Genomic DNA, 24,283 nt, shown 5'->3' on the forward strand with positions numbered 1-24,283 from the left:
ATTCCTTATGCAAATAAATTATGCATGATATTACACCTGCTGAGATAGAAGAAATATATGTTACCATTAAGCTCGCCAATAGAGATACTATTTCACCAGTTGGGATTGTTAGAGATGTTGAAGTCTTGTGTGGGAAAGTTCAATATCCTGCTGATTTTCTTGTTCTTGGTTCCCCACAAGATGACTTTTGTCCCATTATATTTGGTAGACCCTTCTTGAATACTGTTAATGCTAAGATAGACTGCAAAAAGGATGTTGTTACTATTGGTTTGGGAGATATGTCTCATGAGTTTAATTTTGCTAAATTTCATAGACAACCCCATGATAAAGAATTTTCTAGTAAAGATGAAATTATTGGTCTTGCTTCTATTGTCGTGCTTCCTAATGATCCTTTAGAACAATATTTGCTAGACCATGAAAATGATAGGTTTATGAATGAAAGAAGGGAGATAGATGAAGTATTATTTAAACAGGGACCTATTTTGAAACACAACTTGCCTATTGAAATCCTAGGGGATCCTCCACTACCCAAGGGTGATCCTGTTTTTGAGCTTAAACCACTCCCTGATACTCTTAAATATGCTTATCTTGATGAAAAGAAGATATATCATGTTATTATTAGTGCTAACCTTTCAGAGCAAGAAGAGGACAAATTATTGAAAACTCTAAAGAAGCACCGTGCTGCTATTGGATATACTCTTGATGATCTTAAGGGCATTAGTCTCACTCTTTGCCAACACAAAATAAAATTGGAGAAAGACGCCAAACCAGTTATTGATCACCAACAACAGCTAAATCCTAAGATGAAAGAAGTGGTAAGAAAAGAAATACTAAAGCTCCTGGAGGCAGGTATAATTTATCCCGTTGCTGATAGTAAGTGGGTAAGTCATGTCCATTGTGTCCCTAAGAAGGGAGGTATTACTGTAGTTCCCAATGATAAAGATCCCACAAAGAATTGTTACATGTTATAAGATGGTAATTGATTTCCACAAATTAAATAAAGCTACTAAAAAAGATCATTACCCTTTACCTTTTATTGATCAAATGCTAGAAATATTATCCAAACATACACATTTTTCCTTTCCAGATGGTTACTCTGGTTTCTCTCAAATACCTGTGTCAGCAGAGGATCAAGAAAAGGCCACTTTTACTTGCCCTTTCGGTACTTTTGCTTATAGACGTATGCCTTTTAGTTTATGTAATGCACCCGCTACCTTTCAAAGATGCATGATGGCTATATTCTCTGACTTTTGTGAAAAGATTGTTGAGGTTTTCATGGATGATTTCTCTGTTTATGGATCTTCTTTTGATGATTACTTGAGCAACCTTGATCGAGTTTTGAAGAGATGCGAAGATACTAGTCTCGTCTTGAATTGGGAGAAGTGACAATTTATGGTTAATGAAGGTATTGTCTTTGGGCATAAAGTTTTTGAAAGAGGTATTGAAGTTGATAAAGCCAAGGTTGATGCTATTGAAAAGATGTCATGTCCCAAGGACATTAAAGGTATAAGAAGTTTCCTTGGTCATGCCGGTTTTTGTAGGAGGTTCATTAAGGACTTCTCTAAAATTTGTAGGCCTCTGACTAATCTCTTACAAAAATATATTCCTTTTGTTTTCGATGATGATTGTGTAGAAGCATTTGAAATACTTAAGAAAGCTTTGATTTCTGCACCTATTGTTCAGCCACCTGATTGGAATTTACCCTTTGAAATTATGTGTGATGCTAGTGATTATGCTGTAGGTGTTGTTCTAGGGAAAAGAGTTGATAAGAAACTAAATGTTATTCAATATGCTAGTAAAACTCTAGATAGTGCCCCGAGAAATTATGCTACTACTGAAAAAGAATTCTTAGCAGTTGTATTTGCTTGTGATAAGTTCAAACCTTATATTGTTGATTCTAAAGTAACTGTTCACACTGATCATGCTGCTATTAAATATCTTATGGAAAAGAAAGATGCTAAACCTAGACTTATTAGATGGGTTCTCTTGATACAAGAATTTGATTTGCATATTATTGATAGAAAGGGAGTTGAGAACCCCGTTGTAGACAACTTGTCTAGGTTAGAGAATGTTCTTGATGACCCACTACCTATTGATGATAGCTTTCCTGATGAACAATTAGCTGTCATAAATGCTTCTCGTACTGCTCCATGGTTTGCTGATTATGATAATTATATTGTTGCTAAATTTATACCACCTAGTATCACATACCAGCAAAAGAAAAAGTTTTTCTATGATTTAAGACAATGTTTCTGGGATGACCCACACCTTTATAAAGAAGGAGTAGATGGTGTTATTAGACGTTGTGTACCTGAGCATGAATAGGAATAGATCCTACGCAAGTGTCACTCCGAGGCATATGGAGGACACCACGCTGGAGATAGAACTGCGCATAAGGTATTGCAATCCGTTTTTTATTGGCCCACTCTCTTCAAGGATGCCCGTAAGTTTGTCTTGTCTTAAGATGAATGTCAAAGAATTGGTAATATTAGTAGACGTCAAGAAATTCCTATGAATTATTCTCTTGTTATTGAACCATTTCATGTTTGGGGCTTTGATTATATGGGACCATTTTCTTCTTCTAATTGGTATACATATATTTTAATTGCTGTTGATTATGTTACTAAGTGGGTAGAAGCTATTCCAACTAGTAGTGTTGATCATAACACCTCTATTAAGATGCTTAAAGAACTTATTTTTCCAAGGTTTGGAGTCCCTAGATATTTAATGACTGATGGTGGTTCACATTTTATTCATGGTGCTTTTCATAAAATGCTTGCTAAGTATGATGTTAATCATAGAATTGCATCTCCATATCACCCACAGTCTAGTGGTCAAGTAGAATTTAGTAATAGAGAGCTTAAATTAATTTTGCAAAAGACTGTTAATAGATCTAGAAAGAATTGGTCCAAGAAACTTGATGATGCACTATGGGCTTATAGAACTGCATATAAAAATCCTATGGGTATGTCTCCATATAAAATGGTTGGAAAAACATGGCACTTACCTCTCGAACTAGAACATAAGTCATATTGGGACATTAAAGAGCTCCATTATGATTTCAAACTTGACGGTGAGAAGAGGTTATTTGACATTAGCTCACTTGATGAGTGGAGAACCCAGGCCTATGAGAATGCCAAGCTGTTTAAAGAAAAAGTTAAAAGATGGCATGACAAAATGATACAAAAGTGTGAGTTTAATACAGGCGATTATGTGTTTGTTTTCAACTCTCGTTTAAGATTTTTTGCAGGAAAACTTCTCTCTAAATGGGAAGAACCTACGTAATAGAGGATGTCTATCGTTCCGTTGCCATAAAAATCAAAAACTTCGAAGGCACAAGTTCGAGGGTGGTGAACGTTCAAAGAATCAAACAGTATATCTCAGGTAATCCAATAAATGTTGAAACTAATGTTATTGAAACCATGACCTGGAGGAATACATAAGGGACGCTGTCCAGAATGTTTCAGACTCCAAAAAGGAATAGGTATGTGGTACGGTAAGTAAACCGACTCCAAAACAGTTCTAATAGCAAATTTTTTTATGTTTTGGAATATTTAAGAAAATAGGAAAATAAGAAGTAGTCCGGGAGGGACATGAGGCGTCCACGAGGGTGGAGGGCGTGCCCTACCCCTTGGGTGCGCCCCCTGCCTCGTGGGTACCTCGTGTGCTCTCCGGACTCCGTTTTCTTGCACGATACTTCTTTTTGTCGGTAAAAATTCAGTATATAATCTCCCGAAGGTTTTGACCACCGTATCACGCAAATATCCTCTGTCTTTGTTTCGAGCCGTTTTCTGTCAGATTTGTCAAGGCCAGGCATCATGTCGTCACCCTCCTCCAACAATGAAGGCAACGATGCTTGGCTGATGAATATGAAGCTGAGGAGAGAAGAACCGGGGAGATCAACAAGGAGGATAGAATCAAGAAGGTCATGGAGGATCAAGCTCCAGCGTCAGAAGAAGAAGACATCCAACCTCTTCACGACCTCTTTACCCCAACTGAGATTGAAGCTTTCAAGTGATTGAGTTAGCTCACATACAAAACAAGTATCTCACACGTGAAAATATTTTGTTCAAGGATCATATCATCGCACTCAAGGGCATTATCTGCAAGTTGGAAGAGCTCCTACGCTCGATGTGTGAGTATCCATCATCACCACCTTCTTCACTAGCAAAGGAGACATAATTACATGGGTATGGGCACTCCCTTTGGCAACTTCCAAGCTTGAGGGAGGTTCCTTGGTATCATATCATCACACCACTCCTATCTTTACCATTTTTCTTAGTTCAATCCTTTTAGTAATATCTTGATCTAGTAGAATAAAGTTTTGGTATGATTTAGTTTTGAAGTGTTGCCTTATGATCCCTCTATGTAATTGAGTCCATGAGCTATATATAATAAATATTAGTGTTGAGTCAAGGGCTTTGCTATCTTGCTATGATCTTGAGGGAATAAAAGAATAAAAAGAAATAAAAGAGATCATATTGATCTTATGGAGAGTAATGACTTCACATATAAAGAGTATGATGAATAAAAGTTGTTGAGAGTTGGGAAACATAGTTTTGGTCATCGTTGCAATTAATATGAAGTAATAAAGAAAGAGAGGTTTTCATGTATAAATATACTATCCTGGACATCTTTTATGATTGTGAGCACTCATTAAAATATGACATGCTAAAGAGTTGATGTTAGACAAGGAAGACAACGTAATGGGTTATGTTTTCTTATATTCGAAATAAAGTATATTGTCATGGATCATCCAACATGTTGAGCTTGCCTTTCCCCCTCATGCTAGCCAAATTCCTTGCACCAAGTAGAGATACTACTTGTGCTTCCAAATATCCTTAAACCCAGATTTGCCATGAGAGTCCACCATATCTACCTATGAATTGAGTAAGATCCTTTAAGTAAGTTGTCTTGTTGCATGCAATAAAAATTGCTTTCTAAATATGTATGACTTATTAGTGTGGAGAAAATAAGCTTTATACGATCTTGTGATATGGAAGCAATAAAAGAGACGGACTGCATAATAAAGGTCCGTATCACAAGTGGCAATATAAAGTGACGTTCTTTTACATTAAGATTCCGTGCATCCAACCATAAAAGCACATGACAACCTATGCTTCCCTCTGCAAAGGGCCTATCTTTTACTTTTGTCTTATACATTATGCAAGAGTCATGGTGATCTTCACCTTTCCTTTTTATTTTATCCTTTGGCAAGCACCTCGTGTTGGAAAGATCCTGATATATATACCAATTGGATGTAAGTTAGCATGAACTATTATTGTTGACATTACCCTTGAGGTAAAAGGTTGGGAGGCAACACTATAAGCCCCTATCTTTCTCTGTGTCCGATTAAAACTCCATACCCATAAGTATTGCGTGAGTGTTATCAATTGTGAAAGACTAAATGATGGTTGAGTATGTGGACTTGCTGAAAAGCTCTTATATTGACTCTTTCCGATTTATGATAAATTGCAATTGCTTCAATGACCGAGATTATAGTTTGTTAGTTTTCAATGAAGTTTTTGATTCATACTTGACATTGTGAATAGATTGTTACTTTAGCATAAGGAATCATATGACAAAATATATATATGTTGCTGTTATAAGAATGATCATGATGCCCTCATGTCCGTATTTTATTTTATCGACACCTTTATCTCTAAACATGTGGACATATTTTTCGATTTCGGCTTCCGCTTGAGGATAAGCGAGGTCTAAGCTTGGGGGAGTTGATACATCCATTTTGCATCATGCTTTTATATCGATATTTATTGCATTATGGGCTGTTATTACACGTTATGTCACATACTTATGTCTATTCTCTCTTATTTTACAAGGTTTACATGAAGAGGGAGAATGCCAGCAGCTGGAATTCTAGGCTCAAAAAGTAGCAAATATTAGAGGCCTATTCTGCACAACTCCAAAAGTCCTGAAACTCCACGAAAGTCATTTTTGGATTTAATAAAAAATATTGGGTGAAGAAAGTACCAGAGGGGGCCCACACCCTGGCAGCGAGGGTGGGGGCGCGCCCTACCCCCCTGGGTGCGCCCCTGCCTCGTGGGTCCCCTGGCAGGCCTCCGGTGACCATCTTCTGCTATATGAAGTCTTTTACCCTAGAAAAAATCATAAGCAAGCTATCAGTACGAGACACCGCCGCCACGAGGAGGAACCTTGGCGGAACCAATCTAGGGCTCCGGCGGAGCTGTTCTGCCGGGGAAACTTCCCTCCGAGAGGAGGAAATCATCGCCATCATCATCACCAACGATCCGCTCATCGGGAGGGGGTCAATCTCCATCAACATCTTCACCAGCACCATCTCCTCTCAAACCCTAGTTCATCTTTTGTATCCAATCTTTGTACCAAAACCTCAGATTGGTACCTGTGGGTTGCTAGTAGTGTTGATTACTCCTTGTAGTTGATGCTAGTTGGTTTATTCGGTGGAAGATAATATGTTCAGATCCTTAATACATATAATACCCCTCTGATTATGAACATGAATATGATTTGTGAGTAGTTACATTTGTTCCGGAGGACATGAGTGAAGTCTTGCTATAAGTAGCCATGTGAATTTGGTATTCGTTCGATATTTTGATGAGATGTATGTTGTCTCTCCTCTAGTAGTTTTATGTGAACATCGACTACATGACACTTCACCATTATTTGGGCCTACATGAAGGCATTGGGAAGTAATAAGTATATGATGGGTTGCTAGAGTGACAGAAGCTTAAACCCTAGTTTATGCATTGCTTCGTAAGGGGCTGATTTGGATCCATATGTTTCATGCTATGGTTAGGTTTACCTTAATACTTCTTTTGTAGTTGCGGATGCTTGTCCAAGAAAGGGCAGTACCCAAGCACCAGTCCACCCACATATCAAATTATCAAAGTAATGAACGCGGATCATATGAGCGTGATGAAAACTAGCTTGACGATAATTCCCATGTGTCCTCGGGAGCGCTTTTCTCTATAAAAAAACTTGTCCATGCTTGTCCTTTGCTACAAAAAGGATTGGGCCACCTTGTTGTACCTTATTTACTTTCATTGCTTGTTACCCGTTACAAATTACCTTATCACAAAACTATTTGTTACCGATAAGTTCAGTGCTTGCAGAGAATAGCTTACTAAAAACCGCTTGTCATTTCGTTCTGCTCCTCGTTGGGTTTGACACTCTTACTTATCGAAAGGACTACGGTAGATCCCCTACACGTGTGGTCATCAATACTGCCGCAGATGCCGTTGGTGAGATGGTCCGGATGAGGGCGAACACATGACTAAGGACTACTATCAAGTTTACCCATACTGTGGTGCAGGTATTTGGAGTAGAGTATCTGAGAGAACTAAATGTGCAGGACATAGAAAAGTTGATGGCTATAGTAGAGGCTAGGGTTTCCAGGAATGCTCGGATCAATTCATTGCATGCATTGGCAACAAAGGAATTGGCCCAAAGGTTTACGGGGAATGTATCAAGGTCACACCAAAGAGGCTACCATCATACTGAAAGCAGTGGCATCACATGACTTATGGATTTGACATGCTTGTTTTGAATGCCAGGTTCTTACAACGACATCCCATGTTTAGGCGGCTTTTTAATGGGGAATCACCACCAGGCAACTACACTAGCAACGGTTGTGAATATAAGATGGTGTATTATCTTGTCGATGGCATCTATCCTCAGTGGGCGGCATTTGTGAAGACCATATGCAAACCACACGACAACAAACAAAGCCACTTTGCAACAATGTAGGAAGCAACTAGGAATGATGTGAAGAGGGCATTCTGAGTGCTTCAAGCTCGTTGGTGAATTGTTCGTGGAGCTGCAATGATGTGGGAATCAAAACATTTGTGGCAACTGATGACATGTTGTGTTATTTTGCACAATATGATTGTTGAGGATGAGAATGATGGTGTTGCCCAAACCTATGATTTTGACGCGCCTGGACAATAAAATGATTTAAACTATAATTACATGCCAAAATAATTAGCTAAAAAATGTAGACTTGTTTAATTATAAGAAAATGATTTGATGATCCAAAAAGTGTATGGTTCAAGTGTAGATGACACACATTTGATTTATCAAATATTCATACTATAATTTTTTAGGGAACTAGAGCTTTGTCATAGGTCTTAATATCTACTCAAACGGTTTCTGTAGTGGTGTTAACTCTGAGGATATGTACGAGGGTGTGTATGTAGGAGCATGACCACCGGATATGCATATGGGTATATGCACTAGGGTTTGTACATGATAGACCCTCTGTGGTGGAGTTAATTCCCTAATTCCTATGGTGCTTTCCCTCTTGTGTATAAGGATGAATACAGATGATGCAAACCCTCAGCTCGATGCCCGTACATAGAGTGCCTGGTTTATATGTTACAAGTATATCAACATTTGTTGGTATACTTACATATAGTTCAACATTTTATGTAATATAGAGGGAGATTCTTGCATACAATTTAACATTTGTTAGTGAAAGTATATGTAAGACATGAGATGTAATGACCAAAAGACATTGAGACATGAGATGAGCGTTTACTGAAACAAAAGACATGACATGTAATGACCAAAAAGATAGTACTATCTAATTAATTTGAAAAGTACTATCTGGGTTGTAAGATATTCATACCTTATCTAATTGAGTAGACAGCCGTTATGTATCTGTATTCGAGTTAGTAACTTATGTTCCACATTCATACCGAATAACATTCTTATTTGCAATAGCTTTTGAATTAGGAAATGAAAGTGAAAAAGACAGATATTCTCAGAACAAAAAGTGGAAAAGACACGTACTATTAGGAAAAAAAAGTGAAAAAGACACTATCTGAACCAACTACACCAAGGACTGTATAGAATCACTAGGCCTTGTGTGGTTCAAGCTGAAGTTATGAGAAGCAAGGTGGAGTAGAAGATAAATTTACTATTCACACAAGAGTGGGATCTTCGTGTAATGACCAAAAAGAGGGCCAAGGAAATTGAGAGCTGCGATTTGGTGCCCTGACCCATCTACACACGCGATGAAGAAAAAATTTGAACGAATACAAGAAAAAAATCAAAAGAGTTTGCATGATAGATAATTTGGTGCGTGAAGTGCGCTCCAAATTTCAGATCATTTGGACATTTGAGTAACTCTCGGCAAAAAAGATAAATTGGGGTCTGCTGTTACCCAATATGTTTTTTTTGTTGAAAGATACTTGTATGTCCAAATGATATGAAATTTGGTGCACACCTCAAGCACCAAATTATCTACAATGCAAAAAATAGGATTTTGTTGAGTTTTGTTTGTATTATTTTATGAATTTTGTCTTGACCGGGTGCAGATGAGCCTGAGCTAAAAAATGAATATTCGAAGAAACCACTCATTTGCCTTTTCTTTTTATCGAAGTTTCTTTCGCCTCATCTCCACAACAATGAAAGGCCACAGCGTGACGGCAAAAAACATGCCAGGTTGCAGTCTACTGGCCAGGAATGTGGCCGCATCCACATCACGCTTCAAAGCCAGCAGGCCATCAGCGTTGGCCCTAGTGGACAAGAACACGGATCCGCACGCAGCCATTAGAGCAAGTCTAGTAGAGTCCTGAAACCCTCAACCCCCTAAAAATAACTGTTTTTTTACAGTTTTCGTCGAAAAAAGCCATAGACTAGAACTTCTAAACCCTCAAACCCGTAAAAAAATTTAGAGGTCCAACTCTCAAACTGTTTCCCAACCTGTAGAAGTGAGGGTTGAGAGGAAAAACTCCTCCCAACCCGCACTCCTCTTTCCTCTCGCGCGGGAGGGAAGTTTCATCCCGCCTCCCCGGCTCCTCCCGCCGCCTCCTCCCGTGCCGTCCATGGAGGCCTCCGCCGCCACTGCGCCCCCGCCCACCGCCGCACCCGTCCCGCCCGCCGCTGCGCCCGCCGCGCCCGAATCGGGCTCCGCCCCCGCCCCTGCCCCGCCCCCCGCCGCGCCCTCCCCGCCCGACTACAAGGAGGACATCACAGAGAGGACGAGGATGTTCCGTGGTGCGTCCTCTAGTTTTTGAGGTGACACTCCGATGAGTAGTTGTGGCGATGGCGGTGTGGACGACTCCGCTGGCGCCTATGGAGATGCTTGATGGAGCCCGCATGTGGTCTGGGAGATGGCACCAAGGTGCAACTTTTTGGTGATGGCACCGATGAGAGGGGGGAGATGATGATTTTGTGATGTAAACTACTAAACCATGCATCAATGATTGTCATTTGGTAGTTTGTTTGAGGTTGATTGTGTTCTGGTAGTCATAAATTGTGAGATGTCAAATGATAGATTTAAAGGTTGGGGTTGAGGCAAAGACTAGAACCCTCAAACCCAACCCTTAAAGCAGTTTAAGGGTTGGGTTTGAGGGTTCTAGTCTTTGCCCCTGTTTTTCAACCCTTAAAAGTGCCACAAATTGGCACTTCTCAACCCTTAAAACTGCTTTAAGGGTTTGAGGGTTTGAGGGTTCTACTAGACATGCTCTCACGCTCGGCCCCCAAAGAGCACACACGATCGATGATATTTCCTAGTCGCTACCATCCATGGGCAGATGGCCGTAGCCTATCGCGCGCTGGATGGATCAACCGTTCCACCCGGGAACAGCAAAGCTAGCGGTGCGCCACGAAAAGGAGAGGCCACGGTGGGCGGACATGGAAAAACGAAGGTGCCACCCACCATGTTGCTTTGGCCAACCCGAGCCCCGTCGCCGAATTGTGCGACGGGGAGAGGATAAGCCAAGCCAAGCAGCGTTCATGCGCTACGTGCCACGGCGCCACCGCTCCAGCCAAAACCCAATCTAGCAATCTGCAGGGGTATCTCGAGGACCCGATCTGGATGGACGACGGGATCTATCTCGCTCTAGAAGTCCAGCCGACATGCGCTGGATCGATCTCGCGAGCGTGGGTCGGGATCAACCTCCACCTGTCGTCCCCCTTCCACCGGATCGAGCAGTTTTAGGATTTAATCAAATAGTTTAATTAAGAAAATCTCTGTTTTATGGAACCGACATGCGGTTTACTTTCCGAACAGTCGCCATCCTAATCTAACGGACGCGTTCCTCTACTCCCGCTATCTGTAACCATCGCGCTTGTGCGATGCGCCTCTTAAGGAGGTATAAATATGTACAACATCATTGTCAAAGGATCAGCAAAACTTGCTGTCCATTCACACTGTTTCTTTACACGTTATCACGGACTTCTCTCCAGCGAGAGCGACAAGTCCGCATAAGAACTCGTCGGAGAAGAATCTGGAACGAACTTCACGGAATAATACAATGGAGGAGGAAATGTGTTTAGTGGATAGTGCATCTACTAACACGATACTTAGGGAGATGAAGTATTTCCAGTCACTCAAGAAGAGTAATGGAAGTCATGACAATTGCTGGTCGAGATACGGAATTTGTTGGTTCTGGTCAAGCTACAATTACACTCCCTATGGGTACTAAATTGGTAATCCAGGATGCTCTATTGTATCCAGATTCTACTTGTACCTTGCTGAGTTTTAAGGATATCTGGAAAATGGTTTCCATGTGGAAACTAATGAAGAGAGTGGGGCTGAATGCCTACTAATAACTCAGCAAAAGGGATTTCGAAAGGAAGTCCTTGAGAATTTGCCTTCTCTATCTTCTGGGTTGTATTATACATACATTAAACCAGAGATGCATATGGCGTACAAGATAGTTTTTTTAGAATCTTGATAAGTTCAAGATTTGGCATGGTCGCCTGGGTCATCCTGGTGTTGGGATGATAAGAAAAATTATTGATGGTTCTGTTGGACAGAACATAACGGATAGAAAGTTCTCAAAATCATCGTATTTTGTATGCACATTATGTGCAACTGGGAAATTGATCACAAGGCCATCTTATATGAAGTTAAAGGATGAGCCACTTGATTTCCTTGAATGTATTCAAGGAGATATTTGTGGTCCAATACAACCGTTATCTGGACCACTGAGATATTTCATGGTGCTAATTGATGCATCAACGAGATGGTGAAATGTGTGTCTACTGTCAACAAGGAATCGTGCTTTTGCAAAGCTAATTGCTCGGATCATTAAATTGAGAGCAAATCATCCTGAGCATAGAATAAAAACCATCAGAATGGATAATGCTGTGGAATTAGTTCACGACATTTAGTGATTACTGGCTAGCTTTGGGCATTTCTGTGGAGCACTCAGTACCTTATGTACATACCCAGAATGGTCTTGCAGAATCACTTATCAAGAGGATCAAGTTGATAGCAAGACCACTCCTGCAGAATAGTAATCTTCCAGCTTCATGTTGGGGTCATGCAGTTTTACATGCTACAGAATTGATACAAATTCGACCAACTGCATATCATACGGTCTCCCCAGTGTAGTTAGTACATGGAAACCAGCCAAGTATTTCCCGTCTGCAGCAATTCAGTTGCGCGGTATATGTACCGATCTCACCACTGCAGCGTACATTAACGGGCCCTCATAGACGAATGGGGATCTATGTGGGGTACAATTCTCCATCAATCATTAAGTACTTGGAACCCCTGACAAGGGATTTATTTACAGCCCGGTATGCTGATTGCATTTTTGATGAGGACAATTTCCCGGCATTAGGGGGAGAGAATAACCACAAAGAATGCTGAGAAATATATTGGGATGTGAAAGGCATCCAGTCCTTAGATCCACGTACGAATGAGTATGAACTGGAGGTTCAGAAGATCATAAATTTGCAAAATATTGCAAATAATCTGCCAGATGTATTTACTGATTATAAAGGTGTCAAAAAATCAAGTCTTCCCGCTATGAATGTGCCAGAGAGAGTAGATGTGACCCATAGGTCTACTCGGCCACCTAAGAGGGGGAGGAATCTGGACACAAAGGACAAGTCTTTGCAGAAGCATCCAAGGGGAATGAGGAATCCTCAAATAGTAAATGCAAGTCAACCAAATGTTGATAATCAACCTAGGGTTGAAGGACACCTGAAGGATGTTGGACATCCAGAACCTAGCACGAGTGTGCACACAAATTTTGGTGTTGGGACATCGGAAGACCTGGATCCAATTGTTGAGGGAAATCACGAAGGATCAAAAGGTATTGATGAGATATCCATTTATTATATTAATTCAGGAAAATCATACAATAGAAAGACTACAATTGTCGACATTTATTTCCCCTCTAGAATTGCAGAAGGCCTTGATTTGGATCGAGAACCTAAGTCCATGGCAGAGTGCATGAAGCGCTCAGACTGGTCCAAATGGAAGGCATCAATTGAGGATGAATTGCGCTCGCTCATAAAAAGAGGGGTATTTACTGCAGTACTACCCACTCCTCAGCATGTGTTCCCTATGGGAGCACAATGGGTTTTCGTCCGTAAGAGGAATGAGAACAATGAGCTGGTGAGATATAAGGCGAGGCTTGTAGCACAGGGGTTCACGCAGAGACCCAACATCGATTATGATGAAACGTATTCTCCTGTTATGAGTGGAACAACGTTCTGATATTTAATATCGCTGGCAGTGAAAATGAATTTGTCTATCCAACTGATGGATGTTGTGACTGCATATTTATATGGGTCACTGGACTCGGATATTTACATGAAAGTGAAGGAAATATGCCCTAGAGGCAATAATAAAGTTATGATTTATTTCCTTATTTCATGATAAATGTTTATTATTCATGCTAGAATTGTATTAACCACAAACTTAGTACATGTGTGAGTACATAGAGAAACAAGGTGTCCCTAGTATGCCACTACTTCACTAGCTCGTTAATCAAAGATGGTTATGTTTCCTAACCATAGACATGTGTTGTCATTTTATGAACGGGATCACATCATTAGGAGAATGATGTGATGGACATGACCCATCCGTTAGCTTAGCATTATGATCATTACAGTTTCATTGCTACTGATTTCTTCATGATTTATACATGTTCCTCAGACTATGAGATTATGCAACTCCCGAATACCGGAAGAACACCTTGTGTGCTATCAAACATCACAATGTAAATGGGTGATTATAAAGAGGCTCTGCATGTGTCTCCGAAGGTGTTTGTTGGGTTGTCATATATCGAGATTAGGATTTGTCACTCCGTGTTTCGGAGTGGTATCTCTGGGCACTCTAGGTAATGCTCATCACTATAAGCCTTGCAAGCATTGTGACTAAGTTAGTTGCTGGATGAAGTATTATGGAATGTGTAAAGTGACTTGCCAGTAACGAGATTGAACTAGGTATGATGATACCGACGATCGAATCTCGGGAAAGTAACATACCGATGACAAAGGGAACAACGTATGTTGTTATGCAGTTTGACCAATAAAAGATCTTCATAGAATATGTAGGAGCCAATATGGGCATCCAGGTTCCGCTATTGGTTATTGACCGGAGATGTGTCTTGTTCATGTCAACATAGTTCTCGAACTCATAGGGTCCGCACGCTTAATGTTCGATCACGATATGTATTATGAGTTATGTGTTTTTGATGACCAAAGTTTGTTCGGAGTCCCAGATGAGATCACGGACATGATGAGGAGTCTCGAAATGGTCGAGACAGAAAGATTGATATATTGGACCATGTTATTCGGACACCGGAAGTGTTTCAGGAAGTTTCGGGTAAAACCGGAGTGCCGGAGGGGTTACCGGAACCCCCCGGGGGAACTAATGGGCCACCATGGGCCTTAGTGGAAAGATATGAGGGCAGCCAGGGCAGGCCTCCCCGCCTTGGAGTCCGAATTGGACAAGGGAAGGCGGTGGCGCCCCCCTTTCCTACTCCCTCTCCCTCTCCTTTCCTTCCCCCTCTCTTCCTTGGAGGGGAATCCCACTAGGACTAGGAAGTCCTAGTAGGAATCCTCCTCTTTGGGTGTGCCCCTAGAGCCGGCCAGCCTCCCCTCCCTTCTTTATATACGGGGGCAGGGGGTAGCCTAGAACACACAAGTTTCTATTAACCGTGTGCGGTGCCCCCGTCCACAGTTACACACCTTGATCATACCATCATAGAGCTTAGGCGAAGCCCTGCGCCGGTAACATCATCATCACCGTCTCCACGCCGTCGTGCTAATGGAACTCACCCTCATCATCAACTGGATCAAGAGTACGAGATACGTCATCGAGCTGAACGTGTGCTGAACGTGGAGGTGCCGTACGTTTGGTACTTGATCGGTTGGATCGCGAGTAAGTTCGACTACATCAATCACGTTATTGAAACGCTTCCGCTTTCGGTCTACGAGGGTACTTGGACACACTCTCCTCTCTTGTTGTTGTGCATCACCTAGATAGATCTTGCGTGATTTTTGGATTTTTTTAAATTACCGCATTCCCCAACAGTGGCATCCCAGCCAGGTCTATGCGTAGATGTTTTATGCACGAGCAGAACACAAAGAGTTGTGGGCGATAATATTCATACCGCTTACCACCAATGTCTTACTTTGATTCGGCGGTATTGTTGGATGAAGCGGTCCGGACCGACATTACATGACTGCGTTCATGAGACTGGTTCTACCGACGTGCTTTTGCACATAGGTGGCTGGCGGGTGTCTGTTTCTCCAACTTTAGTTGAATCGAGTTTGACTACGGCATGTCCTTGTTGAAGGTTAAAATAGCACACTTGGCGAAAAATCGTTGTGGTTTTGATGCCTAGGTAAGAACGGTTCTTGCTAGAAGCCCATAGCAGCCCCGTAAAACTTGCAACAACAAAGTAGAGGACGTCTAACTTGTTTTTGTCGGGCTTGCTGTGATATGATATGGTCAAAGCATGATGGGATATAAATTGTTGTATGAGATGATCATGTTTTGTAATAGAGTTCCCAGCAACTGGCAGGAGCCATATGGTTGTCGCTTTATTGTATGCAATGCAATCACCATGTAATTGTTTTACTTTATCCCTAAGTGGTAGCGATAGTCGTAGAAGCAATAGTTGGCGAGACGACAATGATGCTATGATGGAGATCAAGGTGTCGCACCTGTGATGATGGAGATCATGAGAACAAGATGATGATGACCATATCATGTCACATATTTTGATTGCACGTGATGTTTATCTTTTATGCATCTTATTTTGCTTAGTACGGCGGTATCATTATAAGATGATCCCTTACAAAATTTCAAGGTATAAGTGTTCTCCATGATTATGCACCGTTGCTACAGTTCGTCGTGCCGAGGCACCATGTGATGATCGGGTGTGATAAGCTCTACGTTCACATACAATGGGTGCAAGACAGTTTTGCACACGCAGAATACTCGGGTTAAACTTGACGAGCCTAGCATATGAAGATATGGCCTCATAACACTGAGACCGAAAGGTCGAACGTGAATCATATAGTAGATATGATCAACATAGTGATGTTCACCACTGAAAACTACTACGTCTCACATGATGATCAGACATGGTTTAGTTGATTTGGATCACGTGATCATCTAGATGACTAGAGGGATGTTTATCTAAGTGGGAGTTCTTAAGTAATATGATTAATTGAACTTTAATTTATCATGAACTTAGTCCTGATAGTTATTTTGCATGTCTATGTTATTGTAGATCAATGGCCCTTGCTACCGTTCCTTTGAATTTTAATGCATTCCTAGAGAAAGCTAAGTTGAAAGATGATGGCAGCAACTACACAGACTGGGTCCGTAACTTGAGGATTATCCTCATTACTGCACAGAAGAATTACGTCCTGGAAGCACCGCTAGGTGCTAGGCCTGCTACAAGCGCTATTGATGATGTTAAGAACGTCTGGCAGAGCAAAGCTGATGACTACTCAATAGTTCAGTATGCCATGCTTTACGGCTTAGAATCGGGACTTCAAAGATGTTTTGAACGTCATGGAGCATATGAGATGTTCCAAGAGTTGAAGTTAATATTTAAAGTAAATGCCCGAGTTGAGAGATATGAAGTCTCCAACAAGTTCTACGACTGCAAAATGGAGGAGAATAGTTCTGTCAGTGAACACATACTCAGAATGTTTGGGTACCATAACCACTTGACTCAGCTGGGAGTTAATCTTCCTGATGATAGTGTCATTGACAGAGTTCTTCAATCACTGTCACCAAGCTATAAAGGCTTCATGATGAACTATAATATGCAAGGGATGAATAAGACTATTCCCGAGCAATTCACAATGCTAAAGGCTGCGGAGGTAGAAATCAAGAAGGAGCATCAAGTGTTGATGGTCAACAAGACCACTAGTTTCAAGAAAAAGGGCAAAGAGAAGAAGGGGAACTTCAAGAAGAACAGCAAGAAAGTTGTTGCTCAGGAGAAGAAACCCAAGTTTGGACCTAAGCCTGAAACTGAGTGCTTCTACTGCAAAGGGACTGGTCACTGGAAGCGGAACTGCCCCAAGTATTTGGCAGATAAGAAGGATGGTAAAGTGAATGGTATATTTGATATACATGTTATTGATGTGTACCTTACTAATGCTCGTAGTAGCGCCTGGGTATTTGATACTGGTTTTGTTGCTCATATTTGCAACTCGAAACAGGGGCTACGGATTAAATGAAGATTGGCTAAGCATGAGGTGACGATGCGCATGGGAAATGGTTCCAAGGTTGATGTGATCGTCGTCGGCACCCTACCTCTATATCTACCTCCAGGATGAGTTTTAGACCTGAATAATTATTATTTGGTGCCAGCGTTGAGCATGAACATTATATCTGGATCTTGTTTAATGCGAGATTGTTATTCATTTAAATCAGAGAATAATGGTTGTTCTATTTATATGAGTAATATCTTTTATGGTCATGCACCCTTGCTGAGTGGTCTATTTTTGTTGAATCTCGATCATGATGATACACATGTTCATAATATTGAAGCTAAAAGATGCAAAGTTGATAATGATAGTGCAACTTATTTGTGGCACATCCGTTTGGGTCATATCGGTGTAAAGCGCATGAAGAAACTCCATGCTGACGGGCTTTTGGAATCACTTGATTATGAATCACTTGGTGCTTGCGAACCGTGCCTCATGGGCAAGATGACTAAAACTCCATTCTCCGGAACAATGGAACGATCTACTGACTTATTGGAAATAATACATACCGATGTATGCGGTCCAATGAGTGTTGAGGATCGTGGCAGGTATCGTTATTTTCTTACCTTCATAGACGATTTGAGCAGATATGGGTATATCTACTTAATGAAGCATAAGTATGAAACATTTGAAAAGTTGAAAGAATTTCATAGTGAAGTGGAAAATGGTTGTAACAAGAAAATAAAGTTTCTACGATCTGATCGTGGAGGCGAATACTTGAGTTATGAGTTTGGTCTTCATTTGAAACAATGTGGAATAGTTTCACAACTTACGCCACCTGGAACACCACATCGAAATGGTGTGTCCGAACATTGTAACCGTACTTTTATTAGATATTGTGTGATCTATAATGTCTCTTACTGATTTACCGCTATCATTCTGGGGTTATGATTTAGAGACGGTTGCATTCACTTTAAATAGGGCACCATCAAAATCCGTTGAGACGACGCCTTATCCACTGTGGTTTGGCAAGAAACCAAAGTTGTCATTTCTTAAAGTTTGGGGCTGCGATGCTTATGTGAAAAAGCTTCAACCTGATAAGATCGAATGCAAATCGAAAAAGTGCGTTTTCATAGGATACTCAAAGGAAACTGTTGGATACACCGTCTATCACAGATCAAGTAACTGCCGAACCTCGTATGTCTTCCAAAGTGAGATCCGCACCAGAGTGGTACGGTAATCATATTCTGGAAGTCATGCTACTAGACCATGGTGAACCTACGAACTATGAGGAAGCGATGATGAGCCCAGATTCCGCGAAATGGCTTGAGGCCATGAAATCTGAGATGGGATCCATGTATGAGAACAAAGTGTGGACTTTGATGGACTTTCCCGATGATCGGCAAGCCACAGAAAATAAATGGATCTTCAAGAAGAAGACCAACGCTGACGGTAATGTTACTATCTACAAAGCTCGACTTGTTGCGAAAGGTTTTCGACAAGTTCAGGGAGTTGACTACGATGAGACATTCTCACCCGTAGCGATGCTTAGGTATGTCCAAATCATGTTAGCAATTGCTGCATTTTATGATTATGAAATTCGGCAGATGGATGTCAAAACTGCATTCCTGAATGGATTTCTGGAAGCAGAGTTGTATATGATGCAACCAGAAGGTTTTGTCGATCCAAAGGGTGCTAACAAAGTGTGCAAGCTCCAGCGATCCATTTATGGACTGGTGAAAGCCTCTCGGAGTTGGAATAAATACTTTGATAGTGTGATCAAAGCATATGGTTTTATACAGACTTTTGGAGAAGCCTGTATTTACAAGAAAGTGAGTGGGAGCTTTAAAGCATTTCTAATATTATATGTGGATGACATATTATTGATTGGAAATGATATAGAATTTCTGGATAGGATAAAAGGATATTTGAATAAGAGTTTTGTGATGAAAGACCTCGGTGAAGCTTCTTACATATTAGGCATCAAGATCTATAGAGATAGATCAAGACGCTTAATTGGACTTTCACAAAGCACATACCTTGATAAAGTTTTGGAGAAGTTCAAGATGGATCAGTCAAAGAAAGGGTTCTTGCCTGTGTTACAAGGTGTGAAGTTGAGTCAGACTCAATGCCCCACCACTAAAGAAGATAGAGAGAAAATGGAAGTTATTCCCTATGCTTCAGCCACATGTTCTATCATGTATGCAATGCTGTGTACCAGACCTGATGTGTGCCTTGCTATAAGCGTAGCAGGGAGGTACCAAAGTAACTCCGGAGTGGAGCACTGGACAGTGGTAAAAACATCCTGAAATACCTGAAAAGGACTAAGGATATGTTTCTCGTTTATGGAGGTGACAAAGAGCTCTTCGTAAACGGTTACGTTGATGCAAGCTTTGACACTAATCTGGATGAATCTAAGTCGCAAATCGGATATGTATTGTTATTGAATGGAGGAGTTGTCAGTTCGTGCAGTTCCAAGCAGAGCGTCATGGCGGGATCTACGTGTGAAGCAGGGTACATTGCTGCTTTGGAAGCAGCAAATGAAGGAGTTTGGATGAAGGAGTTCATATCTGATCTAGGTGTCATACCTAGTGCGTCGGGTCCAATGAAAATCTTTTGTGACAATACTGATGCAATTGCCTTGGCAAAAGAATCCAGATTTCACAAGAGAACCAAGCACATCAAGAGAAGCTTCAATTCCATCCGTCATCAAGTGTCGGGAGGACACATAGAGATTTGAATGATACATACAGATCTGAATAATGTTGTAGACCCGTTGACTAAGCCTCTTCCACGAGCAAAGCATGATCAGCACCAAGACTCCATGGGTTTTAGAATCATTACTTTGTACTCTAGATTATTGACCCTAGTGCAAGTGGGAGACTAAAGGAAATATGCCCTAGAGGCAATAATAAAGTTATTATTTATTTCCTTATTTCATGATAAATATTTATTATTCATGCTAGAATTGTATTAACCGAAAACTTAGTACATGTGTGAATACACAAACAAACAGGGTGTCCCTAGTATGCCTCTACTTTACTAGGTCGTTAATCAAAGATGGTTATGTTTCCTAACCATAGACATGTGTTGTCATTTGATCAACGGGATCACATCATTAGGAGAATGATGTGATGGACATGACCCATCCGTTAGCTTAGCATTATGATCGTTATAGTTTCATTGCTACTGCTTTCTTCATGACTTATACATGTTCCTCAGACTAAGAGATTATGCAACTCCCGAATACCGGAAGAACACCTTGTGTGCTATCAAACGTCACAACGTAAATGGGTGATTATAAATATGCTCTATAGGTGTCTCCGAAGGTGTTTTTTGGGTTGGCATAGATTGAGATTAGGATTTGTCACTCCGTGTTTCGAAGAGGTATCTCTGGGCCCTCTCGGTAATGCTCATCACTATAAGCCTTGCAAGCATTGTGACTAATGAGTTAGTTGCGGGATGAAATATTACGGAATGAGTAAAGAGACTTGCCGGTAATGAGATTGAATTAGGGATGATGATCCCGACGATCGAATCTAGGGCAAGTAACATACCGATGACAAAGGGAATAACGTATGTTGTTATGCGGTTTGACCGATAAAAGATCTTCGTAGAATATGTGGGAGCCAATATGAGCATCTAGGTTCCGCTATTGGTTATTGACCGGAGCTGTGTCTCGGTCATGTCTACATAGTTCTCGAACCCGTAGGGTCCGCACGCTTAACGTTAGATGACGATATGTATTATGAGTTATGTGTTTTTGATGACCGAAGTTTGTTAGGAGTCCCGGATGAGATCACGGACATGACGAGGAGTCTTGAAATGGTCGAGACAGAAAGATTGATATATTGGACCATGTTATTCGGACACCGGAAGTGTTTCGGGAAGTTTCGGGTAAAACCGGAGTGCCGGAGGGGTTACGGGAACCCCCCGGGGGAACTAATGGGCCACCATGGGCCTTAGTGGAGAGAGAGGAGGGTAGCCATGGCAGGCCGTGCTCCCCCCTTGGAGTCCGAATTGGACAAGGGAAGGGGGGCAGCGCCCCCCTTTCCTACTCCCTCTCCTTTCCTCCCCCTCTCTTCCTTGGAGGGGGATCTGTTGCGGAACGTAGTAATTTCAAAAAAATATCCTACTCACACGCAAGATCATGGTGATGCATATCAACGAGAGGGGAGAGTGTTGTCCACGTACCCTCGTAGACCGAAAGCGGAAGCGTTAGCACAACGCGGTGGATGTAGTCGTACTTCTTCACGATCCGACCGATCAAGTACCGAACGCACGACACCTCCGAGTTTAGCACACGTTTAGCTTGATGACGTCCCTCGAACTCCGATCCAGCCGAGCTTTGAGGGAGAGTTCCGTCAGCACGACGGTGTGGTGACGATGATGATGTTTTACCGATGCAGGGCTTCGCCTAAGCACCACTACGATATTATCGAGGTGCATTATGGTGGAGGGGGGCACCGCATATGGCTAAGAGATCCAAGGGATCAATTGTTGTGTCTATGGGGTGCCCCCACCCCCGTATATAAATGAGTGGAGGAGGGGGTCATCCAGGAGGAGGAGGCACGCCCAGGGGGGGAGTCCTACTCCCACCAGGAGTAGGACTCCTGCTTTTCCTATTTGGAGAGGGAGAGGGAAGGAAGAGGAAGGAGGGAGGAAGGAAAGGGGGGCAGGGCCCCCTCCCAATTCGGATTGGGCTTGGGGGGGCGCCCCCTCCCTTGCTCCTTTCCCCTCCTTTCCACTAAAGCCCATTAAGGCCCATATACCTCCCGGGGAGTTCCGATAACCTCCGAGAGCTCCGGTATTGTCCCAATCTCACCTGGAACCATTCCGTTGTCCAAATATAGTCGTCCAATATATCGATCTTTATGTCTCGACCATTTCGAGACTCCTCGTCATGTCAGTGATCACATCCGGGACTCCGAACTACCTTCGTTACATCAAAACATATAAACTCATAATATAACCGTCATCGAACATTAAGCATGCGTTCCCTACGGGTTCAAGAACTATGTAGACATGACAGAGACACGTCTCTGGTCAATAACCAATAGCGGAACCTGGAAGCTCATATTGGCTCCCACATATTCTACGAAGATCTTTATCGGTCAAACCGAATAACAGCATACGTTGTTCCCTTTGTCATCAGTATGTTACTTGCCCAAGATTTGATCGTCGGTATCTCGATACCTAGTTCAATCTCGTTACTGGCAAGTCTCTTCACTCATTATGTAATGCATCATTCCGTAACTAACTCATTAGCTGCATTGCTTGCAAGGCTTATAGTGATGGGCATTACCGAGAGGGCCCAGAGATACCTCTCCGACAATCCGAGTGGCAAATCCTAATCTTGAAATACGTCAACTCAACAAGTACCTTCGGAGACACCTGTAGAGCACCTTTATAATCACCCAGTTATGTTGTGACGTTTGGTAGCACACAAAGTGTTCCTCCGGTAAGCGGGAGTTACATAATATCATAGTCATAGGAACATGTATAAGTCATGAAGAAAGCAATAGCAACATACTAAACGATCAAGTGCTAAGCTAACGGAATGGGTCAAGTCAATCACATCATTCTCCTAATGATGTGATCCCGTTAATCAAATGACAACTCTTTGTCCATGGCTAGGAAACATAACCATCTTTGATTAACGAACTAGTCAAGTAGAGGCATACTAGTGTCACTCAGTTTGTCTATGTAATCACACATGTATTATCTTTTCGGGTAATACAATTCTAGCATGAATAATAAACATTTATCATGATATGAGGAAATAAATAACTCTATTATTGCCTCTAGGGCATATTAATTTCATTCTCCCACTTGCACTAGAGTCAATAATCTAGATTACACAGTAATGATTCTAACACCCATGGAGCCTTGGTGTTGATCATGTTTTTCTCGTGGAAGAGGCTTAGTCAACGGGTCTGCAACATTCAAATCCGGATGTATCTTGCAAATCTCTATGTCTCCCACGTGGACTTGGTCCCAGATGGAATTGAAGCGTCTCTTGATGTGCTTGGTTCTCTTGTGAAATCTGGATTCCTTTGCCAAGGCAATTGCACCAGTATTGTCACAAAATATTTTCATTGGACCCGGTGCACTAGGTATGACACCTAGATTGGATGTGAACTCCTTCATCCAGACTTCTTCATTTGCTGCTTCTGAAGCAGCTATGTACTCCACTTCACATGTAGATCCCGCCACGACGCTTTGTTTAGAACTGCACCAACTAACAGCTCCACCGTTCAATATAAACACGTATCCGGTTTGCGATTTAGAATTGTTCGGATCAGTGTCAAAGCTTGCATCAACGTAACCATTCGCGACTAGCTCTTTTTCACCTCCATAAACAAGAAACATATCCTTAGTCCTTTTCAGGTATTATAGGATATTCTTGACCGATGTCCAGTGATCCACTCCTGGATTACTTTGGTACCTCCCTGCTAAACTAATAGCCAGGCACATATTAGGTTTGGTACACAGCATTGCATACATGATAGAGCCTATGGCTGTAGCATAGGGAACATCTTTCATTTTCTCTCTATCTTCTACAGTGGTCGGGCATTGAGTTTGACTCAATTTTACACCTTGTATTACACGCAAGAACCCTTTCTTTGCTTGATCCATTTTGAACTTTTTCAAAACTTTATCAAGGTATGTACTTTGTGAAAGGCCAATTAAGCGTCTTGATCTATCTCTATAGATCTTGATGCCCAATATATAAGCAGTCTCATCGAGGTCTTTTGTTGAAAAACTTTTATTCAAGTATCCTTTTATGCTATCCAGAAATTCTATATCATTTCCAATCAACAATATGTCATCCACATATAATATTAGAAATGCTACA

This window comes from Triticum aestivum, chromosome 3B, assembly GCF_018294505.1.
Source record: "Triticum aestivum cultivar Chinese Spring chromosome 3B, IWGSC CS RefSeq v2.1, whole genome shotgun sequence".
Classification (NCBI taxonomy): Eukaryota; Viridiplantae; Streptophyta; class Magnoliopsida; order Poales; family Poaceae; genus Triticum; species Triticum aestivum.